The 25,706-nt window shown below is 42.1% G+C and overlaps 1 protein-coding gene across 1 annotated transcript in view; it reads right to left on the minus strand.

Moving 5' to 3' along the window:
* The window catches only part of CORO2A (coronin 2A), a 209,395-nt gene extending 187,789 nt beyond the window's left edge, over window positions 1-21,606 (minus strand). Inside the window, exon 1 of the mRNA XM_077475306.1 lies at window positions 21,297-21,606. The gene's annotated coding sequence lies outside the window, so the exon portion shown is untranslated. The remainder of the gene's footprint in view (window positions 1-21,296) is intronic.
* Window positions 21,607-25,706: the final 4,100 nt, after the last annotated feature.

The following is a 25,706-nucleotide window of genomic DNA, read 5'->3' on the forward strand; positions in this document are numbered from 1 at the left end:
GACAAGACCCCCGAAGTCGGAAGAAGATCTCCAGACGGCGGCGACGAAGGAGAAAGCCAGGCTCCTCCGCTAGTGAAAGAGCAGAAGATAGCGGAGGAGCCCAGCGAGAAGACCCCATGAAGACGGAAGAACATGTGTTGTGTTTTTTTATGTACACTTTTTTCCCGCAGGTGAATGGGTTGGGGTACATTGTACCCCAAACTCATTCACATAGGGTAGGGGGCCGAAATCTGGGGGCCCCCTTATTTAACACACCGATTAGCACTCTCTGCCATTGGCTGAGAGTGCTAAATCGGGAGTCGGTAGGCTGCTGATTCTCCAGAATGCATGTCCGACAGAAGCCAGCCAGACCGACATACACATGGGCAGAATGTCGGCATTTTTTTTTTTTGTAAATGTCTTCCGACATTCTGCCTGTGTGTAGGGGGCTTAATGCACCAGAGGGAGAAGACAAGTGGGTTGTCTATGATCTTGTGGCTTTATAAAAAAAAAATTGCGGTGGGAAGAGCTTTGGAGTGCAGCTCCTATTTTGCTATTCATATTTAAACCACTACAGTTATGCAGCACCTCAAAAACATTGATATATTCTCTGAAAATACAATATATAACTCTATAGGATGAACCTAAAAAAGGAGTACCAGTTTCTTTTTTTACACTGAGATTTCTATAAAGATGTCTGGACATCATACACATTTATGGGAGATGATCAACCTAGTTCAGTCTCACACAGCTCAAACTCTTACCACTTGACATCCAGAAGGTTTTACCCCCTTCATGACCAGAGCATTTTTTACTAATCAGCACTGTACTAATTTAACTGCCAATTGTGCCATCATGCAACACTATACCCAAATTAAATTTAAATTATTTTTTTTCCACACAAATAGAGCTTTCTTTCATGATATTTGATCATCACTGGGTTTTTTTTTTACCTTTTATTACGTAAATGAAAAAAGAAAAAAAAAAAAAGGCCAAAAATGTTGAAGAAACCCCCCAATATATTCTACTTTCTGTTATAAAACATATCAAATAAAATTTCTTCATAAATTTAGGCCAAAATGTATTCTGCTACATGTCTTTGGTAAAAACCAAACTGTATTTTGAGTATACTGGTGATGGTGGTGATCCGTGGCTTGTAGTCTGACTGATAGTGTGGTGGGCAATCTAGGGCTAAATTGTACTGACACTGGCTTGGAGGAACGCTAACTGACATTGCTAGTGACACTGATAATAGTATACACTGTCACTGTACTAGTGGCATTAGCTGGGAAGGGGTTAACATCAAGGGGCAATCAAAGAGTTAACTGAGTGCCTAACAAGTATAACGTGTGCTGCTTTTACTAAAAAGGTACATCTGCATTTCCGCCCTGAATTCAGAGTTACCTTTCAGGGAGAAGAAACAGAAAGATCACTCTCTGCCCACAGAACTCTGTGCTGTGATTGGCCACAGCTGATCAGCAGGTTTCAGCCAAAATCACTGGTTGAAATCTGCTGACAAACTCATGCTGTGTCCAATCACAGCATGGGTCAGCAGAGGGCGCGAACATGTTCACCATCAAACCAGGGTACATCTCGGTGCCTGGCTGTGCTGCCCACTCACAGTACAAAGTTCACCATTTGTAGCACAATTCATCAAAACTAAACATATTTTAATACTAATGCGTTTACATGCTGCTAATATGAATAGTGACAGACACCTATGTGCCACTTGTGTGAATGTGGCCTAAACACAGCTACATCTGGCTAGTGTGAATGTGGTCTGACATGACTGTGTGGCTATTGTAAAAAAAGATCTAAATAGAGCTACATGCCACTGGTGTTACAAACTAAGATATGTGCAGTTAGTGAGAATTATACCCAACGGAGCTACATGATGCTGGTGTGAAGAGGTCTAAAGCAGCCTCTCTCAACCTTTTCAAACACAGAGGAACCCTTGAAATAGTTCTCCAGTCTCGGGGAACCCCTGCTAAAAATTAGAAATCTACAACTCATGACACAATAGTGTGATGGTCAGTGGGAAGAATGGTCCTTACACTTGTGGTCATTGGGAAGAATTACCTCCTTACAGATAGCTACAAAGATCAATGGTGTCAGTGGGAACTTATCCGAGAGGTAGAAATGGCCCAATGCTGAAGGAACCCCTAGCAACCTAGGATTCCACGGAACCCTGGTTGGGAATCACTGGTCTAAAGTGAAGACAGTGGTTGTACGAAAATCACAAAACTGTGACAAATGTGATCATACAACTAGAAAGTTTTATTTTGCATCAGTGTAGGTGCAGGCATATGCGTAATCCAGCATTACACCAAGGAAGTAAAAATAAGTAATAGCCATTACACCAAGGAATTAAAAAGTAGTAATTGCCATGTTTAGTGAATTTTTTTTTTCCAACTCTAATCTAAGGATGGTTAGTAAATAAGTAACCAAGTTGTAAATACACTTACAAGCATTACTGTTGCTTGTGTCATAAAATACTAAACCAAACCCTATCTCGCTCTCCTTCTTGGACAATAGTGGTAAAGAAAAGAGTAAACAGAATGAGTCCTAGTATCTCAGATGCCTACTTAAGATTGGATGATTAAAATCTCTTCAAGAGACAACTTGGATAATAAATAAGTTCTGCATGTTTTTTTGTTCTGTTTTTTTATCTCTAAGAGGCAAGAACAAATGCTTTAAACTGAAAAAAGTATTCAGGATTGCACAAAAGGCTTTCCAACTTGTTGAGTCTGCTAAAGCCAGCTATAGACTATTAAAATCTCAGCTGGTTCAGCAGGGGCTGAAATTGTGCAGGAAAGAAAATCTCTCCAACTATGGCCAGCTTTAAACCCGGTACACACAAGTAGTCTTTTTTCCTTCAACCCAACAGGCTGAATGGAAAAAAAAATAAAAAATGAAGAGCTCAGGAGGAGCCACTGGACTAAGAATCCTATGTTATTACAGAGATCTCTCTCTTACTGTGCTATTTAGCGTGTTGACAGGGGGACACCGGATGCCCTGACACCCCCCCCCCCCCAGCTAGCACTCACCGGTCAGCACTTTCAGCCAATGGCTGAGCGCTGTTTGGGTGCCAAATGGCAGACCTTTTTCAGTTATGCTCCTTTGACAGAAGCCGGCTTCTGTCGCACCAGCTGCCATACACATGGGCCGAATGTCCAATATTCAGCCTGTGTGTACTTAAGTCATCCAAAAGGGCAGATGGCTTGTAACATTTTCACCAAATTTCCCTCTTATACTCAAGCTGATAGAATTGAGAACTCCTAGTAACCACACAAATACCCATTGATGCAGCCTTACCGTACTGAAATATCATCATATGGAGCAGACAACTTCCAATTGAAATTATTACATACAGTAAGGAATGACAGAGATGGTTAGTATATTTCCTTTCTTGCCCATTGGGTGACACACACTGAAAGTCTTTTCAATCACCCAACAACACCCAACGCCCTAGAGGCGATTCAGTTCGCATTGTGCGCTATACAAGTATTTCATTCATTCAACAAGTAAATGTTTGCCTAGTATATACTAGTGTTCTCTCAGCCCTGAATTTATGGAAGAGTCTCCAATCTACAGCTACTGGTAGACTTAGGTTGGATGTGAAAACCCTGAACAACTCTCCAATAAGCAAAGACGTCTCTGTAGTTGGCGGGGAATACCTATTGGTGCCCCTGTACCCACAGGAATGCAGTTCTAATCAGATCAGTATGCTGGGAGATTAGATTCAGAGCTTGGAAAAACGTTCCCTTCCCCTTCATTGCCACTCACTGTGACGAGTACTTGGCCACCTAATGCTAGGTTTATGGTTTCTTCTGTTTGGTATGGAGCATATTAAAGCGGAGGTCCACCCTAAAGTGGACCTTCCGCTCATTGGAATCCTCCCCCCCTCCGGCGCCACAATTGGCACCTTTCAGGGGGGAGGGGGGGTGCAGGTGCCTGTACCTTCTTCCTGGATAGCTCTCTGCGGAAAGGGGCGTAGATTACGCCCCTTTCCGAAAGTCCCCCGCTGCCTGCTGGGAAACACACAGATCCCAGAGGCAGCAGGTCCATCCTCATTGCGCAGCGCGACTCGCGCATGCGCAGTAGGGAACCGGGAAATGAAGCCGAAAGGCTCCACTTCCTGATTCCCATACCCAAGATGGCGGCGGCAGCACCCGAGAGACGATCGAGAGATCGGCTTCGGGTGCCGACATCACGGGCGCGCTGGACAGGCAAGTGTCACTATTTTAAAAGTCAGCAGCTGCAGTATGTGTAGCTGCTGGCTTTAAAAAAAAAAAAACGCGCACTCCCGACGGACTCCCGCTTTAACTACAGAACCAACTAACTGAATGGCCATTTTTAAAGGAGTTAAAACTCTCCTTTTGTTTTAGGGCTTGCTTATACTCATTTACTTTGGAAGTTGGCCGTGTGGGGGAGCCCTCCTCTTTTTTTTGCTGCTTAGGCTATACTAGGGCAATTTATATGGTTTTTATTTTTCTTCCTCCTACTTCTCCCTGGCTACTGATGACACAACTCTAAAACACTTGGCCATGTAGAAGAGTGCTTTAGAGCAGTGGTCATCAACCCTGTCCTCAGGGCCCACTAACAGGCCAGGTTTGCAAGATAACTGAAATACATCACATGTGATATAATTTGCTGCTCAGTGATTGCAGTATTCTAGTCTGCATCTCCCCCAAGGTAATACTAAAAACCTGGCCTGTTAATGGTCCCTGAGGACAGGGTTGACGACCACGGCTTTAGAGGACAACCTCCGTCAAGCCAGATCCACATAATCTGATCTGGTTCTCTGTGCTTCAGAAAACAGTTGTTCAAACTTATGAAAGAAGAAGTTCTTGGGTCTGTCAAAACTAGTTCTATAATAAGGGCGGAATCTTCTGTTCAGAAAGCAGTTTAGGAACAGACATGGCAAGCAACAATTTCTTCAGAACAGATACATTTGAAATAAAGCTTATAAAATCCTTGCAATGTATATTCTGTAGATATGATTGAGGGTCTTAGATGTCCAACCATAAAACAAGTAACAAAACAACATTGAAAGTGGAAAAAAAAAAAAAAACACAACAACAATATAAACTGACTGAGTCAGAAGAGGCAGTATTTCTGTAAACAATTATAAAGAAATATAATTATAAAAACATAAGGCTTGCAAGAACACCAACTTTCATGTACAGTAACCATTAACGACTAAGTGGTCTGTTTGATCTGCCTCAGTTTCCACCGATTATGCATTCTGACATGCATGAGTATTGATCGTACATTTTACTTAAATCTTTTTTTTTCCCATCTGTGTTTTAATGTCTAAATATTTCATCAAGGTCAGAATAACCAAGACCAAAATGCATACTATCCAGCTTGCAAGCTATTCTGAGCAAAATTCTACGTCTTAAACAAACTGGGTTACATAATATAATAAAGTGGGCCTTTTATTAAAGCGGCATTTAACCCTAAAACAAACATTTAGGATATTGCTCCTTACCAACCCCTAAATGTGATAGCTTCATTTGTTTTCTTTCTGGTCGTAAAGGCTGAAGTTTTTTACTTTACTACATTCTACACATGAAGGTAAAAAAAAACCTCCATGCAGCTTCCCCAAATACATACCTGACCTTGATCTCGATCCAGCAATGCACTCGAGAGCCAAGGCTCCTCATTGGCTCAGATACAGCAGCGGACCAAGTATTATTTTTCAAAAAAGGTTTATTTTTATTTATTTTTCCTCTTTAAAAAAAAAAAGCAGTCCTTGAACACCTGAAAAGTGACCTTGTCTAAGCTGAGATGATATCATTCTGCTTCAGGCAGGAGGAAGCATTTCTTTAGTTCTGACAAGGTAGGTGGATGCAACAGGGAGCTGATCTGTGTCATATATTTGTGAACACAGCCAGGAACTGAACAGGCAAGATTTATATTATGTTCACATTTGTGTATTGTAGGAAAACTTTGCAAAATCCTTGCACGTTCCCACAATGCACGAAAAAAAAAAAAAACACACATCCCTATTGCAGGTACATGGCGGCGCCATCAATTCTTAATTGCACCCAAATGCACCATGTTAACACGTGCACTTTTGCAGCCCAAAACACATGGTAAAGTACCATGAGTTTGGTGCAGCGCGATTTTAAAAGGGTTATGCACTTCTTTTGTGCAATTTATGCAAATAGGGCAGCGTACGGAAATGAATGGGCTGCCCTATACGTGACTTGTTGCGCCTGCATGTGAATGAAGCCTTATATGATACGGGTAGTACTGCAATTTCTGTGACATGACAGGTCATAAATACCTGAGTGTTACACATTACATTTTAAGCAGCACTAAAGTCATCTAAAAAGTGAAAAAAACCTCACAAATAATAAATATAAATGCAAAGCATATATAGAAATGAAGTGCAAAAAGTGTAAAATTAAAGTGCAACCATAAATTCATAAAAATCCAAAGTGAATGAAATATGGAACAGCAACAAATCATGTGTTGACCCAATGTGCAATCACACTTGTATTCACAAAGTGCTTCCACCGCCGCGCACCACATTAGATCATAAATGGGTCAAAAGCTCTTAAGCCTCCAATGGCCTCCTGGTACTGTATGCTAGTTGTATATACACCAGCTCCACCTCCACATATCACCAGAAAAAGGAAGAACGATACAAATCTATAGTGAAGTATGTATAAAACTGTATATTTCTTTTAAAATATGCAGGTATTGCTCATATTCTAAAATGTAAACTCTTGTATCTTGTTCCCAGCTGGCACACACGCATGGTGACGTTACACATTACTTGGCATGTATGTACTTAGCATTAAAAATACATTTGATGATAACATTATTTTTATACTAACCCTAACAATGAACATCTATTATCTGCTTTCTTTTGGTTTGTTAAACACTTCAATACTGGGCACTTTCACCCATTTCCTGGGCCAATTTTCAGCGCTGTCGCACTTTCAATGACAATTGCGTGGTCAGGCAACACTGTATCCACACTACATTTTTATATATTTTTTTCCTACAAATAGAGATTTCTTTTGGTGGCATTTGATCACCACAGTTTTTTTTATTTTTTGCTAAATAAAAAAAAAAAAAAGGGCCTAAATATATATATATATATATATATATATATATATATATATATATATATATATATATATATATATATATATATATAATAATAATAATTAAAATGTTTTTCTTTGTTATAAAATGTTGTAAATAATAAATGTTCTCCTTCACTGACGAGCACTGATGAGGCATAATATACAGCACTGATGGGCACCACTGATGAGGAGGCACTGACAGGTATTACTGATAGGCACGGGTTGGCATCCTTGATGGGTCATCTGTACTGATAATCAATGCACTGATTACCAGCGCATACCCCCAACGTCAGGAGTGGCACTGATCAGCTCTCCTCTACTCGCGTCTTATCAGCGCGAATAGTCGTATATCGAACCTGAAGAGTTTACTAAAGTTAAGAACATTCTCGTACAACAAAAAAAATAGAAAAATCAGAAGTGATGCCATGTGCTCTAATGTATTTGAATGGCATTTTAGAATGCCAACTGTAGTGATTAAACGAAAATCCTACAATCTGGTACAGTGCAAGAATAATTGTTGCGCTTGTCTGATCGGATAATATCAGATGAACTGTCATAATCGGCTATCAAAAGCTCTGTACTAATGATATGATTACCATGCGATTGCTTCAAAAGCGGTATTTTTCATACGATTTTCGGATCGTGTGTACGGGCCATTAGCCTGATAAAAAGACAGGGCAAAAGTTTACATTGACACTGGAAGCAGAAGACCATCCAGTGCACATGCAATGCAGAATGCAATAGTGAAAATAATTTATTATATATATATAATTTTTTTTTTCTCATTTTTTTGTACATATTACTTAATCATTAAATAACGTACCCTTTATTTATAATCTATACTATTCTTTTAGACTGGGGTCGGTAACCGGTTGATCACGATCTACCAGTCGATCCTAGGCAGGCGACTGGTACATCATGGTCTGAGCATGCCAACCCGCCATACCAGATCATCAAGCAGAGTGCAGTGCAGAGGGACTACTTGTAAAGATGTAGCAACGGCGATAGTGGAGGACGCAGGACCTGCTTAAGCCAATGAATCCTCTGTAGCGATACCAACTGCAATCTGCCTCTTATCCTTGCTAGCAGTCTCCAGAGCGGTGCCAGCAACAGGAAAGAAGAGGTCTTCAGGTAAGTGTCAAGCAATACACTGGGAATAATAGCATAGGGCTGCATATAGCGTGAGGAGGCAACATTGTGCCCGGTGACCTCCCATGTTTTTCAGGTAGATCTCCACCTCTTTAACTACTTGACATCTGCGCTATGGCTGAATGACGGCCACAGCGCAGATCTGAATTCCCAGGAGGCCGTCATACGACGGTCTTCCCTGTGCACGTCCTACAGGGCGCGCTCTGTGATCACCGGTTCCGGCCCCTTACCATGTGATCAGCTGTCAGCCAGTGACATCTGATCCCATGATCAAACAAAAGCTCAGTGATTTTTTTTTCTCTTCACTCCGACAGTGGAGGAGAAAAAAAAAAAAACACACAACAACAAAAAAAAAAAACGATCACTGGCTCATCTTGAAGGGACATCGGTCCCAAAAAGGAAGAGCCAATTAAGACTCATTTATGTCACCTCTCAATGCCCACAAGTGCCACCTATCAATGCCCACCAGTGGTGCCAATCAGCGCCACCTAGAAGTGCTGCCTATCAGTGTAACCAATCAGTGGCAGTTACTGCCACCTCATCAGCGTACATCAATGACGGACAAAAATTGCCCGTTTTAAAATTTTACAACAAAAAAAAAAACAAACACACACCAAAAGAAAGCTCTATTTGGGGGGAAGAAAATGATAAAAAATGTAATTTGGGTACAGTGTTATATGACCGCACAATTGTCAAAGTGCATCAGCGCTGAAAGCTGAAAATGGCCAGTAAGCAAGTGGTTAAGGTTGACTACTGCTGGTTTAGACCCTATTTGCTGGCTTCTCTTGCTTCTTTTGTCTGGTTTATTGTGTTTTCGTTTCATCTATAAATATTTTGTTGTGCCTTTGTTTCTGTATTTCTAAAACCTAACTTTTTTTCAGCAAAAAGAAAAAATTTTTTGCAAAATATTGCAAAAATCAAGTTTGTTCATAAATCTATCTTCTAAAAAGCCCTACATCTCATATCTTATGCCACGTACACACGACCAGACTTTGAGGGACTAGGTCCGATGGGTCTTTCCGACCGACTTTCGGCAGAGTTCCGACGGACTTTCCGAATGAACGGACTTGGCCACACACAATCACACCAAAGTCCAACGGATTCGAACGTGATAATGTACGACCGGACTAGAATAAGGAAGTTCATAGCCAGTAGCCAATAGCTGCCCTAGCGTCTGTTTTTGTCCGTTGGACTAGCATACAGACAAATGGATTTCTCGGTCCGGCGGAGTTCCGGTGGGAAAATTTAAAACCTGTTCTATTTCTAGTCCGCTGGATTTTTGGCAAGCAAAGCTCTGATGGAGCCCACACACGATCGAATTGTCCGACGGACTCATTCCGTTGGACCTTTGCTGTCAAAAAGTCCGGTTGTGTGTACGTGGCATAAGTTTTGTAAGATCAATAAAATACCGAAAACCAAAAACTGAACTTTACAAGCAATTTAAAACTTTATTTCTAAAAACCCACTGAAATATGGAAACCATTATTAAACTTGTTTTCTAGAATAGTATGCTCTGGGGCGGCCACCCTAATCCTTTCATCAATACTCCGAAGGTCAGTTTGCCAGAACAAGCATGCATCGAATAGGTGCATGATTATTTCAGGTCATTGGCTCACAAAAGGTTGAAAATGACAGGCCTATAGCAAGTGCCTCCTAAATTAGATTAGTAATGGCAACCCCCATATTTTTACATTTTAGGCCACTACTGTAGTGGAAAATAATCAACTCAAAAGGAAATTATTCCACATGCTGGAAATACTGGAAAACCTCTATGCCAGTGGGGTTGATCCGTCACCATGCAGAAAACTGAAAGATTAGAATGCTATGTGTGCACCACCGTCAGTGTCCATAGGTGAAGTGGTCAGTCTTGACTCAGGAATGAGTTGCGGTTGTTTTGCTCACTATCCATTTCAAAGACATATCTGCCCATGTACAAATGTGAAGCAGCACCTTGATTCTGATCAGCTTTATTGATTCAGCAGAAATGAGCAAACAATACTCATACCTCCCACTAATGCTTTTTGCCCCCTATGGGAGCTTAATTGCAGAGCAAGGAGACATGGAGGAAACAGGAGTTTATATACATGCACAGAAAACACACCAAATTAATCCTTAAAGTAAAACTATAGTCAAAACCCCCATTTTGCATAGCGCAAGGGAGGTTTATAACCCCTGTCAAATAACTTTCTAAAAAGGATAGAAAATTCTACCCCAGAAGTAGAAAGCCCCAATCTATAAGCGATAAATGCCTGGTATGCCTAAAGCAGGCCATATATGGATCGAAAATTCAGCCAGTTCAGGAGAGACCAGCCGAGATTCAATCCAGGTATGGGTAGACTGACTAGATCAATGGATGGACTTGGGTATAACCAGCCTGTCTAATACGATTACTGCCAGCAGCTATAGGCACTAGCAGTAATTATGGTTTTCTGCCAGACAAGGAGTGTCCCAGCGGCCCATGATTTTGGGGGGGCGGGCAACCACTTTAAAAAAGGTAATTATTTTTGCTGCCTAGAACGAGACTGTAAAACTGATGGAATGCTGCGGAGATGGATACAAAAAGGAGGAAATACCTGCCTTTATTGGAGACAATTTAAGGGGTGTTCTAGTGCTCCATTTATTACCAGAAACCTAGAATAGCAGTCATGGGATTTCGGTTAATGGGAAGAAACAGGAGTTCAGATTGGTTAATCTTACCCTTACCCAGCAGTAATTATGTGACTAAATATCTAAACTTATATGACCAACTCCAAAAAAAAAAAAAAAAAAAAAAAAAGAAGCAACAATGATATGTATTTCAGCCTTACCCAACAATATTATTTATCATTTCTAACCCAACAAGACAACTGATATAAAGCAAACCTGTAACCTGTGTGACTCCACCACCCTGTTTGCCCACTGGAGCCCCTGCATTACTTCAATGCTGTGTTGGAGCTTACGCAGGGGTAAAGACCTTTCTCCTGCCCCTATGTGGTAGATCTAAGGCCTGGCTATTGGCCACTTAGGCACCAAGAAAAGGCAGGGATTCCGTTTTTTTAATCTTTTCCTGTTGCGTATACAGAGCAGTGGACATGTGAGTGGAAGGTATTGTTTCTTTAGCCTTCCAGCCCTAAAACAAAACAGTTACTTTGTCCCACATAGCCAAATCATAAGGTCCATTTAGTGCCAGTCCACACGGAGTTCCTCAGAGAGTTCTTTGCCATGAGGTGCCATGTTGAACTTCCAGTGACCAGTATGAGAGAGAGTGAGAGCGATAACGCCAAATTTAACACACCTGCTCCCCATTCACACCTGAGACCTTGTAACACTAATGGGTTACATGACACTGGGGAGGGAAAATGGATAATTGGGCCCTGATTGGACATTTTCACTTAGGGGTGTACTCACTTTTGTTGCCAGGGGTTTAGACTTTAATGGCTGTGTGTTGAGTTATTTTGAGGGGACAGAAAATTGACAAAAATGTGAGGGGTGTACTCACTTTTGTGAGATACTGTATATCTACCTGGGTAAGGTGGATCGCCGGGAAGTGCCTCCGCCAAGGATTATCCTCATGGAGGTCCCCCCCGTGTAATGAGGCCACTGGTATTTGGACACCAAAGAGTGACTGGGTGCTGTCATGCACAGCGCAGAGCCTAGTAAGACTAGCTTCAAGTACAGACACCACGGCAGAAGGAACCTGCTTGTATTGTGGTGCAAGCCAAGTGATAGGACACCATCATTCTCTAAACTACCAGCAAATGACCATCAACCCCACTATCCTTCTGATAACAGCACAGATCAGTGTACGAACCCGACGTACACCAACGTCGATTTGCGCAGCTGAGCCAACCTGCGGCAAGTGGTTAAAGAACATACATTTTATACTTATCTGCTCTGTTGTAGTGGATTTGCACACCAGCACCTGATCCTCCTCTTCTTGGGTACCTCTTTGCTGCTCTTGGGCCCCTCCCTCCTGTTGCAAGCAGCTATGTGGTTACCTGAGCTGAGTCACAGCTTCCTGTGTCCATTCAGACACAGAGCTGTGGTCAGGACCCGCCCCCTCTCTTTCCTGATTGACTGACAGCAGCTAATAGCGCCGCTCTCAGCCAATCAGGAGGAGAGTCCCAGACAGCCCAGGAACTCATGGACATTGTTAGACAGAGATGGGTAAGCATTAGGGGGTGCTGAGGCGGCTGCTACACACAGAAGTTTTTTTTATCTTAGTGCATTAAGATAAAAATCCTTCTGACTTTACAACCTCTTTAAGGCTACTTTCACACTGATCCGCTGCAAAAAAATGATTTGACTGTTTGCAGTGCAGATTTTAAAAGGACGTGACTCAAACTACACCCAAAAAACACATCGCGAGTGCGTTTTTTGCCACTTTTATTAATGCAGCATTTTCCATTGCCTTTAATGGAAAGATGCCTTTTTCGGTGCAGTTTTGAAACGCCCATTATTATTTTACATTTTTTTACATGCAAAAGCACTTGAAAAACTCCCCAGAGTGAAACATTTGAGTAGTCCAGTTTTACACACTGTTGTCATAAACTTGCAGAAGGTTACCTAGAATTATATTTTTTGTAGGTGTAGCATTATTGAAAGTAGTTTTTAGTACATATTATTTGTGCAATTATTTAGCTGTAGAGCATGCAATACCAACTAGCCAGGCTCTTGTGCAGCAATCAATTAGTTAAACTACACAAGAAAGGGAAGCATTAAACAAGCTGAAGGCTGTGTCCTATCCTATTACATTGTGGCCTTCCAGCTGTAGGACATCATTTAGGAAAAACAAACAAAAGGCCGAGTTTTAACTTTCACCTGTCTGGTAACATCACATACTTGGTTACACCTTAGGACCCATGCACCTCCTACCTCCTACACTGTATGTCACAAACTAGACTTCACTACTAAGTGCTAGGATCACACAAAATTCTACTTCCAGGAATAAGAATATCTGACCGCATCGTTAGGCCTGTCCAGAGAAACTAGGGCCAAATTACTAAAGAAAAGCACCCCTGAGCTCTGTAGCTATAGGCGCTGCAGATAAAATTCACAGGGATACAGAAGCTATGTTCACACCATTGTGGTGTGTTACTATGTACCGTACATTGCATTAGGGTGGCTAATTCATTTGAATGGGCTCCCTAAGGCACGCAAACACACCAAAACTTTGCTTTTACTATTTTTTTTTTTTTTTTTAAAGGTAGCACACCACAACATATTGTAGTGCATTACTGTGCATGGGTGGTGTGCTTATACGGATGGCAAGGCATGAATGAATGGAACTACAGCACCAAAACAAGCATGATTTCACACACATGTACGTTCCCTGCAAGGCAAGAGCTTGGCCCAAGGTCTTTTGCACACAGGCTGCTGCGCACATGCAAGGTAAATACCAGCGTTTCCCTCCCCCATCTAGGATGCCTGGGTGCTGTGTGCAGCCTCCCATAGACATGCATGGCTTTAAGCTAGTGCTATAATAAATATACATACAGTGTGGTGTATGCACATGGTTTCTTTACACACAAGGCCACAATATCTATCCCTACAGGTCCCTTTTAAAGACCAGGAAACCTAAAACACATACACAATTACATAAAAAAATTTCACTGTAAATTTAGCTACTTTACACTACTTGCATTTCATAAAACATTTAAACGTCATAATCCACCATATGCAAACATTTAACCAAGGCACCCACACAAAAAAAAAAAAAAAAAAAAGGGAGAGAAACAATAAAAGTGCATTTACAAATTTTTTTGCATTGAGGCCTGCAGAGTATTTCAATCAATACATCATGTGTGCAATGCACAGACTGCTCCATTGTTTACATCCCAGCCATGGTTCTGCACAGAGGAAGTAAACAATGGACTACAAGGTGTTGCACTTGTGCTGACTCAGAGTCCCTCTGCTGCGATGGAAGATCGGACTTGTAGTCTTCCTATTCAGAGAGCCCCATGAATGGATCTGTTGTGGGTCCACTCGCACAGATGTGCCAACATCAAAAATCAACAGAATGTTCCTGGGAAAAGCACCCAGCGAGGTTCAGAGTGAGAGGTTGGGGAATGCAACCATTTTTCATGTTACACCTTAAATATGATATTACATAAAACATGGTCACAGGGGGCTAGGCTTTGAATGGCAGCAGATTGTTCTATAGTAGAGGTCTCCAAACTTTCTAAAGACAGGGCCAGTTTACTGTCCTTCAGATTTTGAGGGGGCCAAACTGTGGCCAGTGCGAGTAGCAAATGCCCTCGGAGTAAACAATGACTCATCATTGGTATCAGTGGGAGGAATTGTGCCCCATTGTTGGCATCAGGGTAAGGAATAATAGTGCTACATAATTGGCATGCTCGGGGGAGCAGTGCCCCATCGCTGAAGTTAGCAGGAGGAGTAGTGCCCCATTTTCATTTGTTCCAAAATAGAATGTTAAAAGCTAAACGTTCAAATGTATAGAGTACAGTCATCAAATCTACATTTCCTATGAATGGTTGTTTAAAAATCTACTAATGTATGGCCAGCTTAAAAAGGGGCTTACCCCTTTTAAGCTGGCCATTGGCAACCTCATCCCTCTAGCTGTTTTGAAACTACAAGTCCCATAAGACATTGCAAGACCCTAACAATCATGGCATGGTGGTATTTGTAGTTTCACCACAGCTGGAGAGCCGAGGTTGCCTACCCCTGCCCTAGACCCATCACAGTACCCTTCAATCACTGATATTTTTTTATTTTTTTATTTATTTATTTATTTTTAATCTGATTTATTTTAATAAAATGCTTTTGGAGTAAAAATCTTTCTATAGATAGTTTTCAATTTAAGATACAATAATAATTTAGTTTATTCAGCATGAAAGTGTATATTCTGCAATATTTACATTTTTGGTAAACTCATTCAATGAATCCAAGCTCTGCAAGCAGAGATAACATAGCTTTGATGCATTCACAGTAATCACGAAATAAAACAAAGTTCAGGAATATTCCTTTATCCCATTGTTTTGCAAATCTAGGTACACTACAAACTGTATGATTGAATTGGTTCTGATATCGCTGTTTTACTAAACACTGACTGACAGCTTATTATTCTAAATGGGAAACCTTAAATTATGACTTAAATTGACTTGATTTAAATCAAATCCTCCCTGGTTCCCTTCAATGTAACACGGAAGATACTGTCGGATACATTTAGGTAATTTTTTGTCGCCAGAACCTTTAAAAATATAAACCTTCCATGTCCCTAATTTTGCTTTCAAATCAAGCCAGGGGAAGGGTAGGTTCACTGGCCCTTCATTAGCATTATTTAATAGAGATCTGGCCTACGTGATGAACACTGTTAGCAGCACTGCAATAAATGTAAGCAGACCGTACTGATCAATACAGACATCCATGGTCAAACATTGTACATGCATTAAGCGCTGAGATCAGGGCGTTGCCAAAGCAGGGTTTGTTTGATGAGTGCAGACCTCGTCTTGGGAAATACAATGTAATCTGTGTTAAACCATGTCAAGAATAAACTTGAAGTGAACCATTATAGTTTATTGAAAAAGAACAACCACCCTCAACTAAAAATATACACACAAAGAATCTTATGTCACATGATCACTATAGCAGATGGAAAGCCAATCAATGAAAATCTCATATGACAATCAAATGTAATTTACAATATATGAAAAACTGCATCTTTCATTAAATGAATGCCTGGTGATCCTGCCGTAAAGGTGTTATGCACTTCCGGTTATAGGGTGGAGACTGTGTACCTAAATTGTATACCTGCACTGAAACCCTGTCAGATGTCTTGGGCTCCATGCACACAGGCTAAAGAAAAAAAAAAATCATTGCTTCTACATGAATTTTGTGTTCTGCCTGTAGAAGCAGATCAATGTTATTCTAAGTGTCCATTGCATATTAGGACGATTACAGGCATATTTTAAGCTCAACGTTTAGGCTCAATTCACATCTATGCATGTTGCTCTTGAGCGCTTCTGCATTGCTTTTTGCGGTGCTTTTCCTTGTTTTTGGACACTCGTTTTTACCATGATTTTGTTTTTGTTTTAAACACTGTATATAGCATTTAAAAAAATAAATAAAAATAAATAAAAAGAATTGCCTGCTAAAACAAAGAGAAAAAAAACAAAACAGTATGGATTCGGAATTTTTTTTTAAAATGGCGTGGGGTTCCCCTCAAAATCCATACCAGACCCTCATCTGAGCATGCAGCCCGGCAGGTCAGGAAAGGGAGGGGAGCGCCCCCCCCAAACCATACCAGGCCATATGCCCTCAACATGGCACCTTGCCCCCATGTTGATGGGGACAAGGGCTTCTTCCTGACAACCCTTGCCCGGTGGTTGCCGGGGTTTGCGGGGGGCTTATCAGATTCCGATAAACCCCCCGCTTATCGGAATCTGACGGTAAGTGGGGGTAAGGTGCATTTTGCAGAAAAAAAGTCCCCGACTCTTTCCAAAAACGCAGAGGACAAAAATGCATTGATGCGAACATGTTCCATAGGAACCCATGTTAAAAAAGTTCCCTACATTTCTGCAAAATGCATCAAAAACAGATTAGCGTGAATCGAGCCTTAGAGGCAGGAAAAAAAATCCTTCTGGTTTGCGTTTCTGATTGGAGTTTTCTGGCTGGAAAAAAAAAAAAGTGAAATTCTCCTAAACTTGTCTAAACTTTGTACAAAAACGCACTATATGACCTTTTTTTCTGCCAATGGAACTGTTTTTTTCTTTAAGTGTGTAAAAAAGGGACTCAACACATATTGTAGGCATGATCCACTGCTGTCACCATCTGAATATCCGCCCTGAGAAATACCATGCGGCCATTGCTGCAGGGCATGAATGCGCACAGGAAGTGGTTGCAAAGAGGCTGCAGGAAATGATGCTGGGATTCAACAATGGATAGAAATAGGTGAAAAACTCACACACACACACACACACACAACTGATATACACAGTGTTTCATCAAACTAAATGTCATTCAGTTGGCAAAGCTTTGTGGAAAGACCTGAGATGTAGGACCCTTTTCACACAGGCATTCTCCTTTCCATCTTAGCAGGTAATCCTTGGCAGATCAGAAAGCGATGTCCCATATCCATGTCTGATCTGTCTCTCTCCATGTTGTGATGCAGGAAAAAAATAAAATAATTAATGGACCCATGTAAGCCCTATGGACAACTAGATGTGAGCGAGTGAGTTTGTCTAGATCTGCAAAAGTAGGAACTTCTTTGCGTTCAGTATGATGTACCTTAACAGAGCCGGATGTAAACAAAAACCCCTTAAATCTGGCCAACCATGGGGATACACTGCGGTTGTTTTTGATCCATGGAATCACAGGGGAAAAATAGACTGATAGAATGTCTGCGTGAAAGGGGTCCAAGGCTGCTTTCACGCTGCTCTGTTGCATTGCAAAAAAGCATATGCGTTTTTGCAGTGCGTTTTGTTCCTTTGAAAAAAAGGACACGCGACCAACCATAGGTGCGCTTTTGCAGAAATTTTGCAGCATTTTCTATTTCAATGGGTAGGTGAATTTTTGGAGCGTTTTTTTTAACGCACCAAAAATGCAGCATGCAGGACATCTAAAAGTACTGACTGGTGTGACGAGTTCTATAGGAATGGTCACACATTTTGTTTCTACTTTTAAGGCAAACACAGAAGAAAAACTGATGTGTAAGGGCCCTAAGGCAGCTGTCATAGATTCCTTCCAAAGTTATATGTAACATTATAAAACGTTAACGTCATATCTACTTAGCTATACCAGCTAGATAAACAAAATACACAAATCTCAAGATTAACTACATCAGGCTCTGATCTGGCAGTGTGTTCCTAGAGCTCAACACACGTTACAATCAGATAATACAATCTCCTTTAAATCTACCAACAACTTTGCAGTGCTAGGACCTGTCTGACTAGATACACACATGGATTGAATAGATTAGGCAGATCCTCCTTTTTAATTGTTTTGACCAAACACGCTTCAGCCCTGGTTCACACCAGTGTGGCTTTGAAATCGCACTACTTCAGCGCGATTTCAAAGCGGCAGATCAGTGCCATTTGGATCTCCGATTTAACTGCGGCTTTGGACTTCATTTAACAGAAGTCAATGCAAGTCTCAGTAAAATCTCAGAAAAGTAATGCAGGAACCTTTTTCAGCGTTTGAACAGTTCCATTGCAGAAAATAGAGTGCGACTTGTGGTGTGATTTTAAACTGTCCAATCGCAGGAAAAAAAAAAAAAAAAAACGCACTGGTGTGAATAAGGGCTCAATTTATTATGTGATGGAGTCAGCAAACAATCACATAGGCATACTTTCCCCTCCAACTGTTTTAGGCCAGATTCAATCAAAATTTGTTGATTGGCCCGGGCAGGAAAATATTGATTGTGATCAGCAGCACCGAGAAACGTTGATCAATTCAATTGTATTTTGATCAATTCGTTTATGAGACTGCATAGGGGAAAACAAAGATGCACACTTATAATCGTAGCTTCCAACATATAAAGTGTTACTAAACCCAGGACCCTGCATTCACTAGATCTGGTCTCCCACAGAACATGGAAATGCAATTATTTTACTAAATATAAACTGCTAAATACCTTTTCTCATCAGCAGTATATAACAGTCCTTATGACGTCTATCAGTGTCCAGCCAAGCGCTGGTTAAAACTTCATTCTCCTCTGACTGTACTATGAGGCTGCAGGACCGCAGACCCTCTATCTGGACAGTGCCGATTGGCCCTGTGATGATGACATGCACCCTCCCAAGGAAAAAAAAGCCATACACAACAAACTGAGCATGTGCAGCCTGACTCCACTAACTCTGTCTTATCAGTTGTTTTGGGGACAGTGGAAGAGGAGGATCTGTGCATACAGGATCAAACAGCCTTTTTACACAATGCAGGAGATTAAGGCCCCTTTCACACGGGCAGATAGAATTCAGCTTTTAGCTGCAGATAGATGACGTTATCTACCGCACCTAAACTCACACAATGCTTTCCTATGGCCCCATTCACACACTGTGTTTAGCGACGGTTTCGTTACATAAAGGTTTTGGGCTGTTAGAAAAAATAAATTCGCCTGTGACCAGGACCGATTTAGTGCAGCTATCTGCACATAATCGCAGGTCATGTGCACATAGATGAGGAAAGAAAAACAGGAAGCACATCAGAAATGACAAGAATGTTCCACCGCAGCGAAAACGCAGCTGCATGTACGCCAAGATGGTGCAGGTCCCTTTTTTTGGTCCGCACTGGAATCGGACTGCATGGGGGTTCACACCCATGCAATCCAATTCCACAGATCGCACTGCGTTCTGCAAACCTATTTGAGGGTGTCCTTCACTTTCTATAAACACCCGCAGCAGTTCAGCAGAGAGCAGTGTGAACTGCCTGCGAGTTAGATGTCATGCGCACAGGAATCGCACGGGTTCCCACATCGCATATGTGTGAACTCAGCTTAAATGAACTGCTTAGGTTCCGATAAATCTAATGGTGACCATACACTGAATGATTTTATATACAATTGCATTATCGATACTGTTAATCTCCAATTAGACTAAAAGATCATTCCATGCATCATACACTCAGCCCTGGTTCACACCAGTGTGACTTGTCATGCAACTTGACAGTTCAAAATCGCACAACATTTGTGGCAATGGAACTGTTGAAAGTTGCAGCGAGTTTGAAAAAGGTTCCTGCACTATTACTGTGTGACTTGAATTGATATCCGTTAAATGAAGTCACACAGAGGGGGTTATTTACCAAAGGCAAATCCACTTTGCACTACAAAAACATAAAATAAAAAAGACACTGTATTTTAGCTTGCACATGATTGGATGATAAAATCAGCAGAGCTTCCCCTCATTTCAGATCTAACCCTTAGATTTAGAGCAACTGCACTTCCAAGTGCACTTTCAGTGCAAAGTGGATTTGCCTTTGGTAAATAACCCGTATTATGTCAGTATTACATTGTATATCCCTGGATGTTGCAGTCAGTCATTCAGGTGCTTATCTAATAGTTTTTTGAAACTATCGAAACCACCAGCTGTGGAAGGGAATTCCACATCCTTGCCGCTCTTATGCCGTGCACACACGACCGGACTCTCTGGCAGACTAGGTGTGACGGAATCAGTCCGTCGGACAATCCGATCGTGTGTGCGCTAATCCGAACGTTTTTTCATTTAAAAAAAAATCCGACAGACCAAGAAATAGAACATGTTTCAAATCTATCTAACGGACTCAATTCCTATCGGGAAAACCGTTCCTCTGTATGCTGGTCCGACAGACCAAATACAAGGCAAGGGCAGCTATTGGCTATTGAACTTCCTTTTTTACTCCCGTCTTACATCATCATGTTCAAAACGAATGGACTTTCTGAACGGACTTAGTCCGTTCGTGTGTGGCCAAGTCCATTCGTTCGGAAGTCCGTCGGAACATTGCCGAAAAGTTAGTCTGGAAGACCGTCGGACCTTTTCTGCTGGAAAGTCCGGTCGTGTGTACACGGCATTGCAGTAAAGAACCCTATAAAGCTGTTGCTCCAGAGCTTAGTAAATGAGTAAGCTCTGCTGACTTCCATCATCCAATCACGTGCAAGCAAAAATGCTGTATTTTCCTTGCACGCGATTGGGTATTCTTTGGAAAGTGAAGACTTAATTTACTAATCTCTGGAGCAATTGCACTTGCAGAGTAAATCAACCCTGGTACATCAGAGTGCTGCCAAGGAAGTGACATATGCCAAATGCCCTTTTTTAAAAAAAAAAAAAAACACAATCCAAAGCCGATTGCTCTTCAGAGGGCTGACGCTAGTGAAAAGTAGCCCTAGTACAAGGGTATTGTACAGCGTATAGACTGCTTTAGCGTACTATGAAGAGTGGGTGTGTAAGAAGCATGTGTAGACCAAGTCCTCTACTTCACATACTGCAGTATGTTGCTGATCACTGTGCTGTCAGATACTGCCTGTGTATAGAGTAGCTCCTTGCAGGGCTCCTCCACATCTCCCTATACACAGCACTCGCCACCCAGAGACATGACGATCCCTGGCCTGCACCCCACCCATCCATCCATCCTCCTGTAAGGGGGATATCTGCTTACCTTTGCTATAGAGTCATGCAGCTGTCCTCAGGTGCTGCTTTCCCTGTACACAGCCCGCTGCAGCACTGCTCTGGGATCACACAAGGCCCCGCCCACTAGCCCAATGCTGCTCCACACTGGCAGCCCTCCTCTCCTCTCCACACGCTGCTCCTCTGTGCTATCTCCTTGCAGACTCTGCCCAGTCAGCCAGTCACGTTTATTCATAAATAATCACAGGGGATTGTATTTTTTTTATATAATGTGTGCTCTGCTGAGGAAGGGGGACTTTAGACTGTGGAAAATGACAGCGAGAGGATAGATGAAGGGCTAGGGTCCCGTCCTTTGTTTGTATGCCGTAATAGGAACCTCCCCAGGGCAAGCAAATTCATATTTATTAGGAGGGTGTGGCCGGGGAAGACAACAGGTTGCCATCCCTGTGTGCCTGAGGTGACTAGAGACACCGGCTCTATGGCTCCTCCCCCTCCCCTTGTGTGGAAACTTCAGTCAACATGTTTATTGTCACAAGAGATCCTACACTGCACACTCAATGAGACCTTGGGGGTTATTTACTAAAGTCAAATCCACTTCGCACTACAAGTGCAGTCGCTGTAGATCTAAGGGGGACATGCAAGGAAAATTAAAAAGAAGCATTTTTGCTTGTACATGATTGGATGATAAAATCAGCAGAGCTTCCCCTCATTTCACATCTTCCCCTCAGATCTACAGCGACTGCACTTCCAAGTGCACTTGCAGAGCAAAGTGGATTTGCCTTCAGTAAATCAACCCCCTTTTTTTCTTTCGAGTTTATGACTAAGGCTGGGTTCACACCGCTGCGGGGGGAGAACCGGATGTGATTCGCACAGCAAATCACATCCGATCTCCGTAGCGCTGCGAGTTCAGCCATACAGATAGTATGGCTGAACTCGCAGCGGTCCCGCAGCAAACTCGCACGGGACCCTTTTTTGGGTCCGCAACGGAATCGGATCGCATGGGGGTTCACACCATGCGATCCGATTCCTGTGCGAGTCGGCAGATCGCACTGCGATATGCCGACGGATCTGGGGGTGTCATTAACATAACATTGACACCCCCAGCCGTCCGCATAGGGCAGTGTGAACTGCCGGCGGGAGGTATGCGATGCGGAAAAACGCCGCGGATTCGCGGCGTTCCCGCATCGCAGCAATGTGAACCCAGCCTAAAAGATAAATAACTAGTCTTAAAAATGTCCACTCACCACTCCTAACACCAATGCTGACTAAACTGTGCCCCTTTCACACTGACTAAACTGTGCCCCTTAGGTCCGCCTGTCCGTTTTTTAGGCGGACCTGAACGGACGCTCCATACATATCCACTGACATCCGACCCACTGATCTGCTAAAGTGTGACGGATGGAAACCCTATTTTTCCATCCGTCTGGTGGATCGAATCGGATGAAAACAGACTCTACGATCCGTCTTCATCCGATCCCCCATAGAGGAGAGCAGCGTTCTGACAGGTCCGTTCTTGCACAGTGTACAGAGATGGACCTGTCATCTGTGGAGCCCGTACACAGACACGTCCGCCTGGAGCGGTGCTCTGGCAGGACGTCAGAAAAAGTCCTGCCAGCAGCTTCTCTGGAGCAGTGAAAGAGCGATGAACTCACCGCTCCTGCACCGCTGGTCCCCATTGAAATCAATTGGGGAGCGCTGCGATATCACTGGCAAAACCCCACTCCAGCGGCATTTTGCGGGCAGATTTAACCCCTTTTCGGCCACTAGCGCCGCTAAAACGACGGAAAAGTCTTAGGCAGCGCAATGTGAAAGGGCTCTAAGTCAGTACAGTTGTCCAAAAATACAATACAAAGACATTACAGCACGACATAATTTCCAATTTCTTTTCTGTCATACAGGAATTTTCGCGACTTTAGTAACCTATTCAATATTTTTTTGAATATGGGTTCCTATGGGACACGTTCTCATCAATGCGTTTTTGTGCCTCTGCATTTTTGGAAAGGGTCTGGGACTTTTTTTTAAAGCAAACCCGTGCTTTTTTTGTTTGTTTTTTTGAATTTTTAGTTCAATAGACTTCAATGGAGAAACGCAGTGCATTTTTACAGCGTTTTTTAATCTGCCCAACAACAACAAAAAAAACACAAATTGCAGCAAAATCGCTGTAAAAAAAACTCTAAAAGCACTGCAGAAGCACTCAGGCTGGGTTCACACTTATGCGAATTGGATGTGGGTTTTTTCGCATCCAATGCGCTTGACAGGAGATTGTGACCGGCTCTCAATGGACCCGGTTCACACATTTCTATTTGTTTCAATAGACTGCAATGGAGAAGCTGCAAACAGGCATGTTGTGCGTTTTTGATGCGATTTGCGTTTTTTAATCCACCCAACAACAAATTGACCAAAAAAAATCATAAAAAATGCATGCTAAACCCTAAATACAGCACTCCTAACCCGCCACAGGACTTTTCTGCTATACTGCCGGCAAAGCGCCTCTGCAGATTGGTGACCAGACCAATTTTCAGCTTTCAGTGCTCTCACACTTTGAATGACAATTACTCAGTCATGCAACACTGTACCCAAATTCATTTTTTGTCCTTTTTTTCATACCCAAAAGCTTTCTTTTGGTGGTATTTGATTATCCCTTGGTTTTAAATTTTTTGCGCTATAAATGAAAAAAAACTAAAATTTCGAAAAAAAAAACGCATTTTTCTTGGTTTCTGTGATAAAATTTAGCAAATTATTAATTTTTCTTCATAAATTTGGGCCACAATTTATACTGCTACATATCTTTGGTAAAAAATAACTCAAATTAGTGGATATTATTTGGTCTTTGTGAAAGTTAGAGAGTCTACAAGCTGTGGTGCAAATCATAAAAAAATTATCACACCTGATGTACCGGTGGCCTATCTCATTTCTCGCGACCCGATCAAGCCAGGAAAGTACAAATACCCCCCAAATTTTGAAAGTAAGTGGAGGAGGGAGTGGGGGGGGGGGGTGGAGTGGAGTGAGGCATCGGGCAGCTGCATCATTGGACTGTGGGACAGTTGAGTGTCTGTTTGTTGAAAGTCAGCAGCTATACTTTTTGTAGCTGCTGACTTTTAATAAACTTTCAGGCTAGGTTCACACTATAGCGATGCGGGAACGCCGCGAATCCGCGGCGTTTTCCCGCATCGCATACCTCCCGCCGGCAGTTCACACTGCCCTATGCGGACGGCTGGGAGTGTCAATGATATGTTAATGACACCTCCAGATCCGTCCGCATATCGCAGTGCGATCTGCACACTCGCACAGGAATCGGATCGCATGGTGTGAATACCCATGCGATCCGATTCTGCTGCGGCCCAAAAAAAGGGTCCCGTGCGAGTTTGCTGCGGGAGCGATGCAAATTCAGCCATACTATCTGTATGGCTGAACTCGCATCGCTACGGAGATCGGATGTGATTTGCACTGCAGTGCGGTGCGAATCACATCCGGATCTCCCCCCGCAGCAGTGTGAACCCAGCCTCAGACCGGACCATTTTGCTGGTCAATGACCAGAGGTCTTTTTACAATTTGGCACTGTGCTGCTTTAACTGGTAATTGCGCGGTCATGCAATGTTGTACCCAAACAAAATTTGCGTCCTTTTTTTCCCACAAATAGCGCTTTCTTTTAAAGGTATTTGACTGACTCTGCGATTTTAATTTTTTGCGATATAAACGTAAAAAAACGCAAAATTTGAAAAAAAATGATATTTTCTACTTTTTGTTATTTGAAAAATCCAATAAACTCAATTTTAGTCATACATTTAGGCCAAAATGTATTCAGCCACATGTCTTTGGTAAAAAAAAGTCAATAATTGTATATTTATTGGTTTGCGCAAAAGTTGTCACATCTACAAACTAAGGTACGTTTTCTGGAATTTACGCAGCTTTTAGTTTACGACTGCCTATCTCATTTCTTGAGGTGCTAAAATGGCAGGGCAGTACAAAACCCCCCCAAATGACCCCATTTTGGAAAGTAGACACCCTAAGGAAATTGATAAGAGGTATGTTGAGCCCATTGAATATTTTATTTTTTTGCCTCAAGCGATTGAATAATGACAAAAAAATTTTTTTTTTTTTTTTTTTTTTTACACAAAGTTGTCACTAAATGATATATTGCTCACACATGCCATGGTTATATGTGGAATTGTACCCCAAAATACATTCTGCTGCTTCTCCTGAGTACGGGGATACCACATATGGACGACTTTTTGGAAGCCTACCCGCGTACGGGGCCCCGAAAACCAAGCACCGCCTTCAGGCTTTCTAAGGGCGTACATTTTTGACTTCACTCCTCACTACCTATTACAGTTTTGAAGGCCATAAAATGCCAAGATGGCACAAAACACCCACAAATGACCCCATTTTAGAAAGTAGACACCCCAAGCTATTTGCTGAGAGGCATGTTGAGTCCATGGAA

Source organism: Lithobates pipiens, unplaced genomic scaffold (assembly GCF_037356315.1).
Source record: "Lithobates pipiens isolate NorthernLeopardFrog02 unplaced genomic scaffold, aLitPip1_a1.2 Scaffold_13, whole genome shotgun sequence".
Classification (NCBI taxonomy): Eukaryota; Metazoa; Chordata; class Amphibia; order Anura; family Ranidae; genus Lithobates; species Lithobates pipiens.